Source organism: Solanum pennellii, chromosome 3 (genome assembly GCF_001406875.1).
Source record: "Solanum pennellii chromosome 3, SPENNV200".
NCBI lineage: Eukaryota > Viridiplantae > Streptophyta > Magnoliopsida > Solanales > Solanaceae > Solanum > Solanum pennellii.
The window spans coordinates 16,650,312-16,657,749 of record NC_028639.1 but is presented as its reverse complement, the minus strand read 5'-3'; the positions used below and the strand labels follow the sequence as shown (position 1 = coordinate 16,657,749).

Here is a 7,438-nt window from a genome sequence, read left to right as displayed (position 1 = left end):
ATAAAACCCAACAATTACCCCGGCACCATCAGTACCGAGGGGAAAAACTCAGCGGTTTAGGGACAAGGATGTCGTACCAAAAGGCTCGAAGTGGTACAAGTCCCACACTGAAGCCAATTAATTCTCCGATGTGGTCCTTGAGGATGAGAATTTTGAGAGGGACTTTTGAAATATCAGGCGTCGTCTTCTCGAATTGCACATGAGTTTCATATTTCAGGATCCTTCTGAGTGCAATGTCAGCATCATTCGAGAATTTTATGCAAATTGGAAGACAAATTCTCGTTCTCATTATGTTCAATGAGGGGTGTGGAAGTTCCTTTGACCCCGACAATGTTAAACCAACTCTTAGGGACTGTTGATGCTCCATCCGATGTTCTCACATGAATCAACATCAGTCCCCCGTATCAGGCAATTGGCATACTCTCTGTGGTCTCAATCCATATCAAAGTGGATTTGGCATGGGCATCATTCATATCATCAGTCCTACCCCTATGCCTACATGAATAGAGAGGTCAAGGTGTGGTTGAAGATTGTCATGAATTGTTTGATACCAGGGCTGCACTATATGGAGGTGACACATGACCGAGCCTGCTTAGTGTATGCACTGATGACAATGTTACTTATCAACACAGGGGTATTGCTGAAATCAAGAGTTCACTGAGGGAGAAGGTATGCTTTTAGCAGACTAATCATTCGATTGTGCAGGAAAGTTGGTGTCCTAGAAGAGACTGTGGATTACATGGCACCCCTCTTCACCACACCTCTCGATGTCACCAAGAGAATGGGCTGGAATCTGCAAATGGACCCACACTCTCTATAGTGGAGCACAATAACAAGAACGACATGATCACAACCCGTATGTACGGTCTGGAGATGCTACGTCATAAAAATGGATGTCGAGCTTCCTCTCAGGGATAGTTGAACGAGGTAGCGGCAAAGTACCCCCGAATGAACATGTGATGGCCATGCTAGGACTAGGTCTTGAATACTATGAGCAAGTTTATGATGATGTCCCAACAGATGAGAGGAAAAGGCAAACCCATCAGATAGTGACTCCGATTTTGCTGATGAGGAGGGCGACATGTTATCCCTAGAAGAAAGTGGCGGTGACGCTGATATGGATACCTAATCAAGGAAGCCCACTTCACCTTTTTTTCTTTTTCTCGTTGAAACTTGTTTCACTAGGACAGTGCTAAATTCTAAGTGTGGGGTGAGAGGTTATATTTGTGTACATAGCTTTTATTTTGTTATTGTAGTTGCTTTTTGTGTTTTGTGTGCTATTTTTTTGGGGTTCTTTGGTAGTTGTTTTTTGATTCTTAGCCAAAGACAGTCATGTTGAATCGTATTTAAAAATGATTTTGCTTCTTAGGATCGAGTCTGGTGTCATAGTTGAGTCAAGCCACCCGATGATAGATGGATGATAACCATCTTAAGTGTTGGTTTCGTCAATTGAGTCTTTAGGGTTTTTGCTTTTTGGATGAGGTGACACAATTTCGGTGGAATAGACTAACAATTGAAAACATGGGTAACTCTGTGTGGAGACGTCTAGTCTAATTAATATGACTCTTCTGTTGCGGTTGTTCTTGAAACAAAGTGTTTCAATAATTGAGAAGCACTATTCAATTATCAGTTTCAAGTTGAATGTGTGCCAAGTATATAGAAATCATGAATTCCCTGCTATTGATTAAGGTTTAGAACTTGTTCTGTGTGTTTTTTAACGAAAAATAAGAGGATTAGGAATTTGAGAAGTGATATAGGCATTTTATTTGGCAGGCCTGTTTATGCTTTCCTCTACCCACCTTAATGTGTACCCCTACTTATCCCCCTTGAGCCTTGAACTATTTCTTAGGTAACCTATTATGAATCTTATACAGTTGTTTCTTTCGCCTAGAACATTGATCCAAAAGATCCTAAGCGTTTTGTGCGAGCAATAAAGACGGAAGCGGAAGTTAAGTAGGTACCCCAATAGAAGTGCTTTTGTGTGAAGTAAAAAAATGGAAAAATAATAATAAAGGAACATATATGAAAAGCTTTAGACATGTATTGATGTCTAAGATTAAAAGAAAATTAAAATAGTTGGGGCTAATGGCTAATTTTAGAAGGAAAATGGTGTAAAGAGGTAAGCTTGTAAAAGGGACCAAAATGGTTCCTAGGAAAAGAGCATAAGATGGCGTTATTAGATGAGCATTTGAAATTGCAGCGTTAGCACTAAAACGCTTGGGAAATAGCCACTACTCTTATTCCCGAAATGTTTCCTACCTATCCTCTAGCCTGCATTAAACCCTTAAGAGACCGAATTGATTTTTAAATGCCGAATCTTCAAAAAGCACTGATACACTAAGGGCAATCCTATGATTTGTTGGTTGTAGAAAGGGAATTCTTTTGTGAGTGTGAGCATAAAGTGTTTTCCGCACCCATTTTTGGTGAAAACATCCATTTGAAGTGAATTTGGGTGTTCAATTGTAGAGAGGGCACATGTTTGATGAGATATGAAAGTTGATATATTTGTGGGTCAATGGCTGCACACAATTTTGCTGTATAAAAGAGTATGTTAATGAGGTTAGAGTGTTTTACTAGAGCGATCCTTAGTAATGCAAAGTAATGTTATGTTGTCATTTAGCTAATGTAGTTGTTATGACCGAAGCTGAAAGGTTTGTAGGTGTAGTAGTAGAGTCGTAGGATGTCTATAAGTGTGAAAGTGTTTGAGGATTAACAAAGTTATAAGTGTGGGGTGGTGATTTTAGGCATATTTATATGCCTAACAACAATTTTTATCCCATATATATAGCCGATTGAAAAATTTTTGGTTACTAAGTCAAGTATTTAGAGTCATTTTGATTTCTCATCTTCTAACTAATATGATTAGATGTTTCAGGCCAAATATCATTGAAAAAGGAGATGAATTTGAGCATCGGATCAAAGGTCAGAAAGCAGAAGAAGAAGTGGCGAAAAAGAAGAACTAAAAAGCTGAAAATTGCACTTGCAAGAAGCACACCCGCATCGCGGAGGCACTCCCCCAAAGCCGTGAAGGCACTCCCTAAACCAGGGTAGTTCGTGATGTGGGCGCGTCGCGGAGGCAGTTCATCCATGCAGAAAAGGAACTCCCCATAACAGGGGAGTCCGTGATAGAGTCGCGTCGTTGGGGTCATCCCTTTCAAGAGAAGAATTGAGCTAGGGAACACATCCACGTCCCACGTGTTTATTTTGGACAATAAATAGTTTAAGTGTTTCTTATTGCACATTACACTTTCTAAAAAATGAGAGCTGAGGCAAAATACGGTTTTTGTACTAAATTCTAGTGTTTTTCTTCTTCTCCTTCTTCATCTTGGTAAAGACTTATATGATTCTAATACATTCCATCTTGTTATTTTGTATTATGAGTAGCTATAATCCCTTGTTCTAGGGTTGTCGATATGAATGATGGTTTAATGTGAATTTGTTTCTTATGTGAGAAGCGTTGTTGTTTATTTTATGTTTGCGTCCTCATTTCATTATTTTAGTGTTTGATCAACATTAGAATAGATTTAGTGTCCACTCTTGAACTCGGAATATGAATAGAGGGATAGACCAAAGAATGCAAGATGTGCGTTCATTCTAGAGTGAAATATAGATTGTTTTGTGGGTAGGATAGTTTTATACCTATGCACCACATTTGGTTGAAATGCAAGAAAAAAAATATTTAGTGCACTTTTATTGGTTCATACCTAACCCCGCTCGACAATGTAGTAAGGTTGTCAATAATGGTAGGCTATTAGAGGTCGGAAGATTATGATCGTAAAATGAACCTTGTCAATCCACAATGAGTTAACCTTTTGAACCTTGGAATAGAAACACATTGAACTGGAATTCTAGTTATGCTACAACCCTGGATGTCTTTCAAACTTATGAAGTTACATTGTTGAAATCATTTACTTATAGTAGCTAATTCTTGTTAAGGTTGAAGTAGTAGTTTAAACAAATTTCTCAATTTAATGAATATTTGAGTGAATTTAGATAGTCATTGTAAATTTTTATTCTCTGATTTGAAGTCCCTTGGGTACGAATGTTAGACTCGAAAGAGTCTAATAGTACGTACTAAAGGAGGAGAGTAGGTGGGGGTAGAGCAGATACATACAAACAAATTAAACTGCCAGTGGCACTCACTCTGCTCTGCCAGATAGAATAGGGCTCAGTGCAATAGTAAATCTAGTAAATATAATAAGAGAAGAATTAGCGTAAGAAAATCCTAGCCTTTCCCTCACCTACAAGTTCCCTTTACCCCCAAATCAATGAAGAAGGGAGACATAAGTTGATTCTTCCGAAGAACCGAAAGCGAAGCGCTATGCCGGGGCGGGGACAGAAAAAGAAAGGCTTGGATTGAAAATATTAGATAGGAAAAGAAAACAAACAGCCCAGCCTGAATTCATATCGGACCAGACTTTTCTTTATTTGAGCTGCTCCCAGGCACGCAGGCCAAAGATTTCACTAGTCCTGGACAAGTACGTAGAGATCTTTGTCCATTTACCCCACTTCCCTCCAGATTTCATCAAGTGTTCATGCTAGAGACATAAACAGCCTTTGATGATTGAATTATAATATCCTTCCGAACGAGCTAAGAGAATCTTATTTATTCTTTACCACTTTAATGACCACGTGCACTTGCGTGCGATTTGGACGCAACAACTAACATTACACAATTTTCTCAAGTTCCTCAATAGCACCCTTTGTTATTGTTTTTTAAATTCAGAATATTAGCTATTATAAATCAAACTATGACTTAGAATTTTACATGTGCAAAATTATGAAATACTCATGTTATATGTCAAAACTAAAACATATCCTATATTTTTTGGATGTCTAAAATCAGTTAATGTTTGCATATCACTTAATTAGACACCATACTGGCATCAGTTTTGATATTTCTAATAGTATGATATTAACTATTTTTTGTCGTAGTCTTGACTCTTGCGCCATTAATATTTTCAGAAGTATAATACGTACATAGTTGCTTCACTGAACAAATTTCAGTTAATTAGTTTAAAATGAGGTAATTTAATAAACAGAAAGTGCTACAAATATCTTTAGATATATTGTGCATTCACCTGTTGGGCTAAACATACCCTTCTATCAACCTTTATGGCTATACCATTGCTAGAAAAATATTAACAACTTTGTTGCTCATTATAATCACAATTTCTTTTGAGACACAACTAATAAATATTTGTCTAGACGATTGGTGTCAGTATTATGATTCCCTACTATCCATTATAATGTTCAATAATTGAAAAGGTTCTCTTCCAACACATCCAGAAATAAGAACATTTGGCCCACGCCAAAGTGCATAAATGATAAACAAATCTCCAGATCGATAAAACTAAACGCTATATCACTTCTTTAATTCGTCGTAGCCACTAATTATATGGAGCTAGCTAGGATTAAACGACAACATACACATGCATACGAAAAGAAATGTGAAAACAGGTTAGCACAATTCATGAAATATTAATTATCAGAATATCGACATTATGTGTGTGTGTGTGTGTATATATATATATATATATATATATATATATATATATATATGTATATATATATATATCTGTATATTTATATATATGTATATATATATATACATACATATATATATATATACATACATATATATATATATATACATATATATATATATATACATATATATATATATACATACATATATATATATATATATATATATATATATATATGTATATATATATCCAACCAATTATCAGGAATATCAACAATGATGTCCTCGAACGTGCTATGCATATCTTCCTCACTTTTAATATCATCAATTCCTTCAGGAATATCAACGTCAAGGATGTCCTCCGACATTCTACATATATCTTCCTCACTTCTAATATCATCAACTCTATCGCCTTCTTCTAATTCGAACGTTGTCTCTCTATTCTCCATTATACTACTTTTTGAACATCATATTCCAATGTTTTAGCCTCACCAACCCTAACTTGATCTAATTCCATTGTCGAGTAGTCGTTATTGTGGTTAGGTTCAAGAAACAATATAGGATCAATAACCCCACAACATATCCATCTTTTGCATCCATAAAATGATGATCCACGTTCTTCTTCTTCTTGATTCAACACACTATAAAATCTTCTTTAACAATTAATTGTTTTCCTTTAAGAAGTTATCCGCAACACGATATTCTATCATCAACCAGGTTTAATTTTTACCACACTCACTTGTTTATAATTTTATATTATTTTTAGTGAAAAGGTCACTTTAAATATTTATATATTTTTCTTATTATGTTACATTCATTGTTTCCATACAGTAATGCCTTTATTGTTAGTAAAATAAAATAAAATATTTTATTATGTCTTTATTATTACATTTTGTTTATTATAATTTTTTAAACAGTAATAAATTATTTATAAGAATTATGAAAAATAAAATATACAAAAGCTATGAATAATATTTAATAGTAGAAGTTACAAGTAACATGAAGAGATGTGAGTTAAAAATAATTCAAATGTATAATTTTATTAGACATTAAGTGTATTAAAACTTATGCATTGATTTTATTTATAAAATAAATAAATGAAAATAAAGTGTAAAAAAAAAAATAACAAAATAATAATAATAATAATAATAATAATAATAATAATAATAATGATGATGATAATAATGATAATAATAACAATAATAATAATAATTGGTGATCGCATAAAAATTATAAATACATTTCAAACAAAAAGAACGGTGACGAAAACAGATTGGTACGTATGCAAAAAAAAAGGCATCATGAAACTAATATTTTTTTATTTTCAATTAATTTTTTGCAAGTATAATAAAAATGAAATTCCTAATCATCATAAAAATATTTTGTTGTTGAAATAGGATAATTATATTAATTGTGCTTCATAACAAAGAAAAAGAACAATATTAAAGGATCAAATGATTAGCATATACATTTAGCTACATATTTATACAAACCAAAATTTAAAAAGTTCTAGCAAAGTAGCTAAGTCACTAATACAAGTCAAAGTAAAAAAAATCCAGTAAAAATAATCTGTAATTATGCTTCATTTTTCCCCTTAAGTCATGTAACGTTCGGATTCCGTTGTTATAGAAAAACCAACAGGAAGAAATTTGGGGTCGGAAAACCTTTCCCAACCTATTCCAGATTTGGATGAAATTATAGTCATTGAGGTGTAGGGAAATCATTTATGAGTTTGATCGCTTGAGTAGTTAGATAACTTGTTAAAGAATCCATACGAATTTACAAATTGAATTTGGGTGAGTAGAACTATCAAAATCGATCTTAGCGTAAAGGGTATTTACTGAGCATCGTGGGTTAGATGTATGTTGTGATATGGGATTTCAAAATTCTTTGTATAGTTATTTGTTTAGTTTTTGCCGCTTTGGTGCTGGTTTCTATCGGTGTAGCGGG

At 34.1% G+C, this 7,438-nt stretch overlaps 1 pseudogene; it reads right to left on the bottom strand.

Annotated features, from left to right (window-relative positions):
• Positions 1-5,736: 5,736 nt before the first annotated feature.
• LOC114076477 overlaps positions 5,737-7,438 on the bottom strand; it is a 96,432-nt pseudogene continuing 94,730 nt past the window's right edge.